The sequence below is a fragment of the Nicotiana sylvestris genome, chromosome 2 (assembly GCF_000393655.2).
Source record: "Nicotiana sylvestris chromosome 2, ASM39365v2, whole genome shotgun sequence".
Taxonomy (NCBI): domain Eukaryota; kingdom Viridiplantae; phylum Streptophyta; class Magnoliopsida; order Solanales; family Solanaceae; genus Nicotiana; species Nicotiana sylvestris.
The window spans coordinates 35,622,661-35,638,037 of NC_091058.1; positions in this window are offsets into that span (position 1 = coordinate 35,622,661).

A 15,377-nucleotide genomic window follows, 5' to 3' on the forward strand; every position below is an offset into this window, starting at 1 on the left:
CTAATTATTAATTAGGCAATATTCTGCTACCCGATAATTAATCAATTACCTGCATAATTAAGAATTATCTCAAATTACTTAAAATTCTACGTATCTTAATACACTTTATACATCGTATTATCACGATCATAGGGTACCTTGTATGGTACTAATCCATAAATATCGGGTATTATAGTTCGGACCGTATTTTATCCCAAAATAACAAACTTCGGCGATACTCAATTTCTTCAATTCGTTAACCCTCTGACCTTTATAACACTTACTTATCACTTGTTACAAATAGAATAAATGCTTATGATCTCAAAATAATCTCATTACCGAGTCTACGTCGATTAACTTATGATGAAATTTTAACGTACTAAATGCAGGATGTAACATCTTTCCCCCTTTAGAAACATTCGTCCTCGAATGTTTAAACTTGCAAGATGTACATACATACTCATCAATTATATATATATATATCTTCCCAGGTTATACTCCAATCAAACAAATATCAGGCTCTCACGGGGTCAGGACGTCGTCCCTCCCTAAAACTACTTCCTAGTCCATTCGTCACCTACGATTATGTTAATCTATCTTCTAGACACTGACACCAACTAGTTGTAATCTTAATAACCGGGTTCATACTTTGTTTTCAAGCTAGCCTTAGTTTCCCTTAACCCTTCAGACGTAATGCCAATTCAATCTTATATTAATTATATTAACTGGACAATTTGCGTTAATAAGATCGAACATTACCCATAGTCACAGTACTTGACACATCATCTGGTGTAGCCTCTGGGTCCTGATGACTTGCTAAAGCATATATGCGGTTTTGACTACCGCCAGAGCTAGATGCTCCACCCTGCCTCTATCTCTACCAGCTGATGCCTGAGGGCCTCGCTCTTGAGGGCGTACTGAAGAGGAGGAGACTGTTATAGATCTTGAGGGATGAACCATCCGGCTTCTGCCATTTATAGGACAATCCCTCATGTAATGACTAGGGACTCCACAGGTATAGCTATCATGACCCTAAAACAGACCCGGTAATGATGGCGCCTATCGTAAAACTAGGCCAGCCGACACAAACCCCAAAACCAAACAAACAATTATAATAATTTATTTAAAAGTCATTAATAAGCTAAAATCCCAAAAATGTAAGGTACAATAGAACAGTGCGGAAACAAAACATGGCCCGACATCGGGGTGTCACCAGTTATGAGCAACTAAACTCGTCTATAAATACGATAAGACAACATAGTCTGAAACAAAGCTAATACAAAGTGGATTAAATATAGGAAGGAGAAACACTGGGCTGCGAATGCCAAACAGCTAGCTAGTCAACTCCAAAAGCCTGCTGGAAGACAAATCAACACTCGCTAGCATAACCCGAGACTCCTAGATCTGCACACAGAGTGCAGGGAGTAATGCAAGTACGCCGACTCAGTAGGTAATAAAAGTAAAGGTAGCTGAGCAGTAAGAAAATACGTAAACCATAGCATAACACTACGACAAAACAGTATAAGTCCATAACAATGCAGTAAGACAGTAAAACTTGCAAAAACATATCATTTCAGAAAAACCTTTTAAAACATTTTTCAATAGTTTCAGACGAGTGACGAAAATAGTGAGTAAAAGGATAGAAATGTAAAATAGCCCCACGGGAAAAACAACTACCACAACCGCCCCTCGGGAAAAATATAAACAGATCCAGCCCCTCGGGACATCTCACAATCACTTATAATCAGCCCCTCGGGCAATATCATGAAACAACAACAGCCCCTCGAGCTAATATCACATCTCACACTGGGTACCCGCGCTCACTGGGGGTGTTCAGACTCTAGAGGGGCTCCTACAGCTCAAACGCTATCACAAACCACATTGTGGCATAACAAAATCAGACCCTCGGCCTCTCATATATCACAATCAGTACACATGCTGCAGCGCGCAACTTGATCCCATAATAATACTCACAACACAGGCCCTCGACCTCACTCATTCAGAATCTCTTAAGCCCCTCGGGCAACAGTAAAACATGATGCTCAGCCCAAAATATCTTTTAGAAATATCGAAACCGGAGTAAATATGGTTGAGTTATGAAAATAGTAGAATACAGCATGACTGAGTACAATTATGAAGTAAAACAGCGAGGAACAGTAGTAAAAAGCCCTTAAGGGTCCAAATAGTTGCCGTGAGGCCCAAATATGGCATTCAACCCAAAACATGATAATACTTTCCAAAAACACAATGGTATCAAACAATTTTCAATCAAATACGCAACATAACAGTCATATGGGACGGTCTAAGTCACAATCCCCAATGGTGCACGACCCTACGCTCGTCATCTAGTGTGTGTGTCATATCAAAGTAGCAGAATGATGTGAAATTCGGGGTTTTATACCCTCAGGACAGCATTTACAATAATTACTTACCTCAATCCAGTCCAAACTCTAGCCCGCGATGCCTTTACCTCTCAACTCGGCCTCCGGATGCTCCAAATCTATCCAAAACTAGATTTATACCATCAAAATATGCTAAGGGAATGAAGCCCACTCGAAAATAATCAATTTACATTAAAAATCCCGAATTGGTCAAACCCGACCCCAGGCCCACATCTCATATTTCGATAAAATTTACAAAACTAGAATCCTTATACTCTCACGAGTTCATACATATCAAGAATACCAAAATCCGACCACAAATGACCCCTCAAATCCCTAGATTAAGGTCTCTAATTTCCAAGCCTTAAACCCCAATTTTTGCTACTAATTTCCATAGATTTCAAGCTTAATCAGTCAAAAACTATCATAGAAACAAGTTTAGGGTCCAAAAACCTTACCTCCACGAAATCCCCTTGAAATCCCTCTTCAAATTGCTCCATCAAGCTCAAACCCGAATGAAAATGGTGAAGAACGACTCAAAAATCGTGAAGGAGGGTTTATATACTTTCTGGCCCAGGGTTTTTGCACCTGCAGTCCATTTTCCGCACCTGCGGAGCCGCTTCTGCGGTCAACCAAACTGCTCATGCGGTTTTCACTTAAACCCCCATGGAACTGCACCTGCGCATATCCTTTTGCACCTGTGCCTCCAGACCATCTCGCCCAATTCCGCATCTGCGCCCACTGTTCCGCTTCCACAGGCCCACACTTGTGGTCCCTAATCCGCAGGTGCGGTTATGACAGTAATTTAGCAGCTTCAGCTGCAAATTTCCAACTCCAAACTTCCCGTCAACCATCCGAGATTACCCCGAGGCCCCCGGGACCTCAACCAAAAGTACTAGCAAGTCACGTACTACTATTCAAACTTATACCAATCTTTAAAACACCCAAAGCAACATCGAATCAACAAAATAACATCGGATCCAAGCCTAAGGTTTTCAAAAACATCCAAATTCCGCTTTTCATCAAAATGTCTATCAAACCTCGTCCGAATAACCTGAAATTTCGCACACACATCACATATGACACAACGGACCTACTGCAACTTCCGGAATTCCATTCCAGCCCCTATATCAAAATCTCCTATATCAACCGGAAAACGTCAAAAATTCCAACGGACCTAACCTGATCATGATCCTAAGTCCCAAATCACCTCCTGAAACTATCCGAACCATTGTGATTCATATCCGAGCCCTTTTTCACATAAGTCAATTTCCGGTTGACTTTTCCAACCTGAGCTTACTTAAATCTACTAAGTGTCTCATTCCTTTCCAGAACCTCTCTGAACTCGAACCAACCAACCCAATATCATATAACACAGCTGAACAAGACAATAAGAAGTAGATAATAGGGGAAATGGAGCAGTAACTCCTGAAACGACTGGCCGGATCGTTACATCCTCCCCCTCTTAAACAAATGTTCGTCCTCGAACGAGTTAAGAAACATACCTGAAGTCTCAAATAGGTGAGGATATCTGCTCTGTATCTCCCACTCAGTCTCCTAGGTAGCCTCCTCCACGGGCTGACCTCTCCACTGCAATTCACTGAAGCTATATCTTTTGATCTCAACTTTCGAACCTGACACTCCAAAATAGCTACTGGCTCCACATCATAAGTCAAATCATTATCTACTTGAACCGTACTGAAGTCCAAAACATGATACAGATCGCTAATATACTTCCGGAGCATGTAAACATGAAATACCGGATGCAGACTCGACAAGCTAGGTGGCAAAGCAAGCTCATAAGCCACCTCCCCAATCATTCGAAGCACCTCAAAAGGCCCAATGAACCGAGGACTCAATTTACCCTTCTTCCCAAATCTCATAAAACCCTTCATGGGTGAAACCTTCAACAGAACCTTCTCCCCAACCATGTAGGACAAACTACGAACCTTCCTATCAGCATAACTCTTTGTCTCTACTGCGCTGTACGAAGTCGCTCCTGAATAACCTTCACCTTGTATAAAACATCGTTCACCAAGTCTGTACCCAAAAGCCTAGCCTCACCCGGATCAAACCAACCAACTAGAGATCTACACCGTCTCCCATACAAAGCCTCATATGGAGCCATCTGAATACTAGACTAATAACTGTTGTTATAAGCAAACTTCGCGAGCGGTAGAAACTGATCCCATGACCCTCCAAAATCAATGACACAAATGCGCAACATGTCCTCCAATATTTGAATAGTGTGCTCGGACTTCCTGTCCGTCTGAGGGTGAAAAGTTATGCTCAACTTAACCTGAGTACACAACTCTCTCTACACCGGCTCTCCAAAACTGTGAAGTAAACTGAGTACCTCTATCTAAAATGATGGAAACCGGGATGCCATGCAAGAAAACAATCTCTCGGATATAAATCTCTGCCAATCGCTCTGAAGAATAGGTAGTAGACACAGGAATGAAGTGTGCGGACTTGGTCAGCCGATCCATAATCGCCCAAATAGCATCAAACTTCTTCATAGTCCGTGGGAGCCCAACTACGAAGTCCTTGGTGATCCTCTCCCACTTCCACTCTAGAATATCCATCTGCTGAAGCAAGCCACCCGGTCTCCGATGCTCATATTTCACCTGCTGACAATTGAGACACTGAGCTACAAATCCCACAATGTCCTCCTTCATTCTCCTCCACCAATAATGTTGTCTCAGATCCTGATATATCTTTGCGGCACCCAGATGGATAGAATGCCGCGAGCTATGGTCCTCATCTAGAATCAACTCCCAAAGTCTATCCACATTGGGCATACATATCCATCCCTACATCTTAAACACCATGTCATCACCAATAGTCACATCTCTAGCATCGTCGTGATGAACTTTATCCTTAAGGACAAGCAAATGAGGATCATCATACGGGCACTCTCTGATGCGATCAAATAAAGAAGACCGAGAAATCACACAAGCCAATACCCGACTGGGCTCCGAAATATCCAACCTCACGAACCGATTGGCCAAGGCCTGAACATTAACTGCAAAAGGTCTCTCTCTAACATGAATAAATGCAAGACTTCCCATACTCACCACCTTCCAGCTCAAAGCATCGGCCACTACATTGGCCTTCCCCAGATGGTACAAGATAGTAATATCATAATCCTTTAGCAGCTCCAACCATCTCCGCTGCCTCAAATTGATATCCTTCTATTTGAACAAGTGTTGGAGGCTAAAATGATCAGTAAACACCTCACAAGACACACCATACAAATAATACCTCCAAACCTTCAATGCGTGAACAATGGTAGCCAACTCTAGATCATGAATAGGGTAGTTCTTATCATGGGGCTTCAACTGATGAGAAGCATAAGCAATAAATCTACCCTCCTACATCAACACACATCCAATACTAACTCTCAAAGCATCACAATACACGGTATATGAACCTGAAGCTGATGGCAAAACTAACACTAGAGCTGTGGTCAAGGCAGTCTTGAGCTTCTGAAAGCTTTCCTCACACTCATCCAACTACCTGAGTGGAGCACCCTTTTGAGTCAATCTGGTCAAAGGTGATACTATAGATGAAAATCCCTGAACGAACCGACGGTAATAACCTGCCAATCCAAGAAAGCTATGAATCCCTATGGCTAAGGACGGTCTGGGCCAACTCTGAACCACCTCTATCTTCTTCAGATCAACCTGAATACCCTCACTGAACACCACGTGCCCCAAGAAAGCCACTGAACTGAGCCAAAACTTGCATTTGAAGAACTTTGCATAAAGCTTGTCCTCCCTGAATCTCTGCAACACAACTCTCAAATGCTCCGCGTGCTCCTTTTGACTTTGTGAGTACACCAGAATATCATCAATGAAAACAATCACGAACGAGTCAAGATAAGGCCGAAACACATTATTCATGAAATGCGTGAATGCTGTCAGGGCATTGGTCAGCCCAAAAGACATAACAAGGAACTCATAATGATCATATCGGGTCCTGAAGGTTGTCTTAAGAATATCCAAGTCCCTGATCTTCAACTGATGATAACCTAAATGGAGATCAATCTTGGAGAACACTCTTACTCCCTGAAGCTGGTCAAATAAATCATCGATACGAGGCAAAGGATACTTGTTCTTAATTGTGACTTTGTTTAACTGCCTATAATCAATGCACATCCTCACCGTGCCATCCTTTTTCTTCACAAATAGAACAGGCGCAGCCCAAGACGACACACTAGACAGAATGAACCCCTTATCAAGAAGTTCCTGAATCTGCTCCTTCAACTTCATTGGTGCCATACAATACGGTGGAATAGAAATGGGCTAAGTGTTCGACACCAGATCAATACCAAAATCAATATCCCTGTCCAGTGGCATGCCCGACAGGTCTGTAGGAAAAACGTCGGGAAAATCCCTCACAACAGGAATAGAATCAATACTAGGAGTCTCTGCACTGACATCCCTCACAAAGGCTAAATATGAAAGACAACCTTTCCCAACCATCCGCTGGGCCTTCAAGAACAAAATCACCCTATTGGGAAGAAAATCAGTCAAACCTCGCCACTCAATCCATGGCACACCTGGAATAGCCAATGTCACTGTCTTAGCATGCCAGTCTAATATAGCACGATACAGAGATAGCCAATCCATACCCAATATCACATCAAAGTCCACCATACAAAGTAATAAAAGGTCCATTCGGGTTTCCAGACCCCCAATAGCTACCACACACGACGGGTACACACGGTCCACAAAAATAGTATCGCCCACCGAAGTTGATACACGAACAGATGAAACAAGAGACTCATGGGGCGTATCCAAAAAACGAGAAAAATACGATGACACATGTGAAAAAGTGGAACCGGGATCAAATAACATAGAAGTATCTCTGTGGCAGACTAAGAAAATACCTGTGATCACCGCATCTGAAGCAATAGCATCGGGTCTAGATGGGAGTGCATAGAAATGGTCCTGACCACCACCTGATTGACCTCCCTCTGTGGGGTGACCCCTAGCTGACTATCCTCCACCCCTAGCTGGGTGGGTGGGTGGTGAAGTAATTGGTGCTGAAGTTGATGGCTAGCTCCTCTTCTGAGATAAACCCCCAAGATAACGAGGATACTGCCTCCACATGTGACCTAACTCTCCATACTCATAAAAACCCCCTGGTGCTAGAGACGGGGACTGAAGGGAACCCCTAGCACCGGGATGACTAGCAGAAGAACCTGGTATAGAAAAGCCCTGAACTGATGGAGCACGGGACGAACTCTGGGCTGGAAGGGAACTAAGTGATGAATGGCACTGATGAGAACTGAGAACCATGGCCCGATGATACCCCAATATAACCTGGGCGAGCTGTTTGAGTATGCTTGAATGAACGGCCTCTGCCGTGCTGAAACTGACCCCCATGAGGAGTACCACTGAATCCACCCTGACCATGAGGCCTCTTAGCCTCCCTCTCAATCCTCTCCTGACCATGAACCATCTTAATCTGTCGAGCTATGTCAACAACCTCATCAAAGGTAGCACTAGATACTCTTTCATTGGTCATAAGCAACCGTAGCTGAAAACTAAGGCCATTTAAAACCTCCTGATCCTCTCTCAATTTGTGGGAACCAACCAGACTGCATGACGAGCTTACTCGGAGAACCGCATCTCATACCGGGTAATAGATCTATTGCCCTGACGAAGCTACTCGAACTGCTTGCGCAGCTCCTCTCGGCGAGACTCAGGTACAAACTTCTCCAAAAAGAGAACGAAGAACTGCTGCAAAGAAAGGGGCGTTGCGTCAACTAGCCTACACCTCTCGTAAGTCTCCCACCAACTAAATGCAGCCCATGAGAATTGGAAAGTAGCAAATGAGACCACACTGCTCTCCAAAATACCTGTTGTTTGAAGTATCCTCTAACATTTCTCCAAGAAACCCTTGGCATCCTCGCCCTCTACACCACTGAAAGTCAGAGGCTGAAGTCTACCAAACCTCTCCAACTTACGCTACTCATCCTGAGTAGCTGCAATCGACTGGGTTGGAGGTGCCCCCGGTGTCTGAAGTCCCTGCACGACCTGCTCAGGTGTGCGAGCGGCGGGAGTCTGAGTGCCTTCCCCGGCCTGAGAAGTAGCTGTAGTTGTAGTAACTGAGACTGCCTGATCTAGGCCAGTGCACATTGATAGAATCTGGGCCAGGGCCTCCTAAAGGCCTAGAATCACAATAGGCACAGCCGGTGCCTGAGCTGGAGCTACTGAAGCATCCACAACTGGGACCTGATTATGAACTAGGGCGGCTGGTGGTACTGGTGGTCGTCCATCCTGACCGGTAGCACGTGTCCTCACCATCTGTAAGAGAATAGAAGAACAAAAGTTTAGTACTAAGATCAATAGATTCGCACAACAAGAATTCAAGAATATAAAGTTTTCCTAAAGGTTCTGCAGCCTCTCGAGGATAAATACAGACGTCTTCATACCGATCTGTGAGACTTTACTAAACCTGCTCATGACTTGTGAGACCTATGTAACCTAGGCTCTAATACCAACTTGTCATGACCCAAAAACAGACCCGGTTGTGATGGAGCCTATCATGAAACTAGGACAGCCGAAACAAACCCCAAAACTAACCAAACAATTATAATAAGTCATTAATAAGCTAAAATCCTAAAATATAAGGTAGAATAGAACAATGCAGAAACAAAACACGGCCCGACATCAGGGTGTCACCAGTCATGAACAACTACAACTCGTCTATAAATATAAAAAGACAACATAGTCTGAAACAAAGCTAATACAAATGGGAATAAAGATAGGAAGGAGAAACACTGGGCTGCAAATTCCAAATAGCTACCTAGTCAACTCCGAAAGCCTGCTGGAAGTCAAATCAACACTAGCTAGCGTGATCCGAGACTCCTGGTTCTGCACACAAGGTGCAGGGAGTAATGTGAGTACGCCAACTCAGTAAGTAAGTAATAAAAGTAAAGGTAGCTGAGTAGTAAGAAAACAAGTAAACCACAGCGTAACGCTACAACAAAACAGTATAAGTCCATAACAATGTAGTAAGACAGTAAAACTAGTAAAAACATCTCAGTTCATTAAAACCTTTTAAAACATTTTTCAATAGTTTCAGACGAGTGATGAAAACAGTGAATAAAAGAATAGAAACGTAAAACAGCCTCTCGGGAAAAACAACTACCACAACCGCCCCTCAGGCAAAATATCAACAGATCCAGCCCCTCTGGCCATCTCACAATCACTCATAATCAGCCCTTCGGGTAGTATCATGAAACAACAATAGCCCTTTGGGCTAATATCATATCTCACACTAGGTACCCGCGCTCACTAGGGGTGTTCAGACTTCGGAGGGGCTCCTACAGCCCAAGCGCTATTATAAGCCACCTCGTGGAATAACAAAATCAGGCCCTCAGTCTCTCATATATCACAATCAGTACACATGCTGTGGTGAACAGCTCGATCCCATAATAATCCTCACAACATAGGCTCTCGGCCTCACTCAGTCAAAATCTCTCAAGATCCTCAGGCAACAGTAAAACATGATGCTCAGCCCAAATTATCATTTAGAAATATCGAAAACGGAGTAAATATGGTTGAGTTATGAAAATAGTAGAATACAGCATGACTGAGTACAATTATGAATTAAAATAGCGATGAACAATAGTAAAAAGCCCCTAAGGGTCCAAACAGTTGGCACGAGGCCCAAATATGGCATTCGACCCAAAACATGATAATACTTTCCAAAAACACAATGGTATCAAACAGTTTTCAATCAAATACGCAACTTAACAGTCATACGAAATAGACTAAGTCACAATCCTCAATGGTGCACGACCCCACACTCATTATCTAGCATGTGCGTCACCTCAAAGTAGCACAACGATGTAAAATCCAAGGTTTCATACCCTCAGGACAACATTTACAATCATTACTTACCTCAATCCGGTCCAACCTCTAGCCCGTGATGCCTTTGCCTCTCGACTCGGCCTCATGATGCTCCAAATCTATGCAAAAATAGATTTATACCATCAAAATATGCTAAGTGAACAAAACCCACTCGAAAATAACCAATTTACATTAAAATCCCAAAATGGTCAAACCCAACCCTCGGGCCCACATCTTGAATTCCGATAAAATTCACAAAACTAGAATCCTTACACTCTCACGAGTTCATACATACATATCACTAGATTAAGGTCTACAATTTCCAAGTCCTAAACCCCCAATTTTTGCTACTAATTTCCATAGATTTCAAGCTTAATCAGTCAAAAACCATCATAGAAATAAGTTAGGGTCCAAAAACCTTACCTCCACGAAATCCCCTTGAAATCCCTCTTCAAATTGCTCCCTCAAGCTCAAACCTGAATGAAAATGGTGAAAAACTACTCAAAAATACCGAATGAAGGTTTATATACTTTCTGGCCCAGGGTTTTCACACCTGTGGTCCATTTTTCGCACCCGCGGAGCCGCTTTTGCGGTCAACCAAACTGCTCTTGCCGTTTTCACTTAAACCCCCTAGAATCGCACCTGCGGTCTCGCAGGTGCGCTGAAACTTCCACACATGTGCCTCCAAACCATCTCTCCCAATTCCGCATCTACACCCACTGTTCCGCTTCTACGAGCCCAGACCTACGGTCCCCAATCCGCAGGTGCAGTTATGACAGTAATTCGGCAGCTTCAGCTGCAAATTTCCGACTCCAAACTTCCCGTCAACCATCCTAGATCACCCCGAGGCCCCCGGGACCACAACCAAAAGTACTAGCAAGTCACATACCACTATTCAAACTTTTACCAATCTTCGAAACACCCAAAACAACATCTAATCAAAAAACTAACATCGGATCCAAGACTAAGGTTTCCAAAAACTTTCAAATTTTGCTTTTGATCAAAAAGTCTATCAAACCTCGTACGACTGACCTGAAATTTTGGATGCACATCACATATGACACAACAGACCTATTGCAATTTCCGAAATTCCATTCTGATCCCTATATCAAAATCTTCCCTTTCAATCGGAAAATGCCAAAATTCCAATTTCGTCAATTCAAGCCTAAATCTACTCTGGACCTCCAAAACCCATTTCAATCATGGTCCTAAGTGCCAAATAACCTTCCAAAGCTATCTGAACCATTGGGATTCACATTTGAGCCCTTTTGCATATAAGGCAACATCCGGTTGACTTCTCCAACCTAAGCTTACTCAAAAGAGACTAAGTGTCTCATTCCTTTCTAGAACCTCTCTGAACCCAAACCAACCAATCCGATATCATATAACACAGCTGAACAAGAAAATAAGAAGCAGAAAATGGGGAAAACAAAGTTGTAACTCATAAAACGACCGACCGAGTCAATAGCATACATTAGACCCTTGACAACATTGTCTAGAATGAGCTCTACCATATTGACTGCACCGCGGAGGGACGCCCTTATTTGCATTTGAATCCCTCCGATTCTGAAAACCCAAAATTCTCGAGCCCTGACCTGACCCAGAATAGACACATCCCTCATAATACGGTTTCTGCAACTATAGGACACTTTCAACAGGGTATGGTGACATAGGATCACCCAAAAAATCCTCAGGTCGCCTAGCAGACCTAGCCTTCTTACGCTAACCCCCATCAACATCACGATTCTGACTGTTGTTATAGTCAATAAGGTTGAAACTTCCAGGAAAAAACTTCGAATTGGGAGGGCGATCCTCCCGGTGAACTGACCGTATCCCAAACCGACACAGGTGAACAAGTAGAGTATACTAGGGTGCTTGAGAGAACCATGTCGAAGGAACTCGACAAAATGACCTCGTAACTTCGGGAGAAGGGGTGCTTACGCTTACCCCCATCAACATACGATTCTCGTATTGCTTTCTTTTTCAATCCTATACATTCTGAGCATAAGCTTGGATGCGATCCATACCATCGAGCAGAGAGGCCGTGAAGCATTCATTAATCAGGTGCGGCCCAAGACCTACTACAAACCGATGCACTCGGTCACTCATTTTAGCCACAATCGAGGGGGCATGCCTCGCCAAGGAATCAAACTGGAGGCTATACTCTTGCACACTTATATTCCCTTGTTTAAGAGCCAAGAACCGTCTACCCTTGTCTGACGAATCTCTGCTGGCAAGTAATGATGCAACAAAGCCCCTGAGAACTCTCCCAATACTATTGAAGATGCATTTGTCCCTCTAGACAATTCCCATGATTCATACCACTGAACCGCAACATCCCACAATCAATAAGAGGCCAACTCTACTGACTCAGTGTTTGATGCATGCATCACCCTCAAAGTCCTCTACATCCTATAAATAAAGTTTTGCGGGTCCTCATCCTTATTGGATATGGTAAATACTGGAGGGTCCAGGTTGATGAAGTCTCGAACTCTCGCGCTAATAATCCTGTTAACGTGACCAACACATGTACCTACCTAGCACTGAGCCTGAGCGACTATCAATCTCGTCAACAATCGTACTACACTCCGCATATCCAAATCCTCATCCTGAACAATAGGTGTAGGTATTGGGTTCCTCCGCATCTCCTAGGGTGCTGGCGAAATCGGAGAACTATACGATGGTGTCGTATTTCCCCTCGGGGCCTCACTCTGGCCCTCACTTGACATTGGTACTCTACTCATGCCCTCATCTACCACTACTTTACCCTTCTGACTAGCCATAGCTTTCCTGGTCATATGCATTGCTGTATATATAAAATAAGTCAAAGGTAAAGGGCTTTATTCCCTATGACTCTGCTTTATTGCACGATCTAATATCAAGAAGGAAGGGTAACCAGTCCCTAAATGCCCTGTAGTTTATTGTTTATACAATGTGGTGCAAAACACATTTATAAACAAGACTATACTAGACACGGTTTGCAGACAACCTAGGATAGAACTGCTCTGATACCACTTTGTCACGACCCAAATCAGAGGGCCACGACTAGCACCCGGTGCCTACTCAACCGAGCTCCATGTACCTTAACTTTTTTTTCTATATGACTCGTCACGGGCCATGATAGGCCACATCTATATATGTAATTAACAATATTAGAGATTAACTCACATAACTAATTCAAAAAGATTTATATAGATACATAGGGGCCGAAAAGGTCGTTGACATGTCATACCTAAAGCTATACACAGGACATTGTTTGCAAAACCTCTAAGAAAATATGACCATAACATATAAGTCGAGACAGGGTCCCTAACAACCTCATAAAACAATGTATATATATAGAACGTGACTCGATAATACTCCAGGAAGATGTGGATCTCACTAACCAAAAGCTGATATTTGGAGGTAGCCTACAACGGATGGTCATCACCCCGCCTATCTACACTTGCATGGCATGAAACACAAGGCCCCGGAAAAAGAGGCGTCAGTACGAAGAATGTACCGAGTATGTAATGCAGCAATGAAATGTAATAATAATAAGATACTATCTCGGGGAGAGATAAGAGTCAGCTTATAACTTCTGATTTGCCGCTGAGGGCCGCAACATTTAGAATAAAACCCATTTCATATATATATAAATAAAACTACAATATAGTATTTCTAATTACCTCATTTTCGTGAAGTTAACTGCCCGACCGGCCGTAGCTCGGTGGTAAATGCATAACTACCCAACCGGTGGTAAATAATAATACATAACTGCCCAACCAGTGGTAATTGTAACTGCCTGACCGGCCGTTGGTTGGTGGTAAATGAATATGTATGACTACTTAACCGGTAGTAAATAATGATACATAACTGCCCAACCGGTGGTAACTGCCCGAGAAACTTCACCTCCTCAAGGAACACAACGAAAAAAAAGAAAAAAAAAAGATCTAGTCCATTCTTCACAAACCGTGAGAAAGAGAGTTCATAAACACTTTGGCTTACATCTTATGCATCTTTCAAATGCCTAACATAAAAGTTTTGATTGCTAACAAAATAGTTATCTTGAGTTACAGAATACAGAATACCATACCTCATAAAAAGAAGATGAAAAATGATAGGACAAGGGTGTGTTTTGCTATGGAAAAAAATATTTTCCATGATGAACCATTATCTAGTGTTCAGTTACCCAACAATATTTTCACAAAATTATGGATGGAGGTCAGTTTCCTTTCCAAGTATCACTCACTTATACTCCATAAGTCCATATAACTTGCTTCAACCAACACGTAAACATTGTTTCGATCCTTCATGCTAAAAAATATCACCTTATAGGAATGAATAACGTAGATATCCTTCACTACTAAGAGTAGAGCAATTTATGGAATAACATTACGTTTACTTATCGTTACTTGGATCATGCCAAAAGAAAGAAGGGATAGCATTTACAAACCTGGAGTAGGAAAAAATCCATATGATATTCTTGGAAAAGGTCGCATCGTACTCCTTTGGAACATCAAAATTTTATGTTGCTAAGGTGCTAATAATTTTGCTGGAATTAATTTGGTCGCAAGAAATTTTATTGGGAGCTTGTTGAATTTTGTTTCAGCGACTATTTTTCTTTGAAATGCTTTGAATTTTGGAAGAAAGACATATGACTACTCACCTTATCATTCTCTGTCCAAAATGAAAACCAAACTTATATGACTTCCATTTTAATGGCTTATTACTTTAGATAGCCACTTAAGCCATTATAACTAAGAGTCATATGTCTTAGTTGTGGCTTGCTTCCACGTGGGGGTGAGAGTGGGGGTGGGGGGGTTTAACTTTATCTTATAACCAATTAATTAATTAGGTAATATCCCGCTAACTGATAATTAATCAATTACCCACATAATTAAGATTATCTCAAATTACTTAAAATTCTACTTATCTTAATACACTTTGTACATCGTATTATCACGGTCATAGGGTACGTTGTATGGTACTAGTCTATAAATATCGGATATTATAGCTCGGACCTTATTTTATCCCAAAATAACAAATTTCGGCAATACTCAATTTCTTCAATTCGTTAACCCTCTGACCTTTATAACACTTACTTATCACTTGTTACAAATAGCATTAATGCTTATTCTCTCAAAATAATCTCATTCTCGAGTCTACG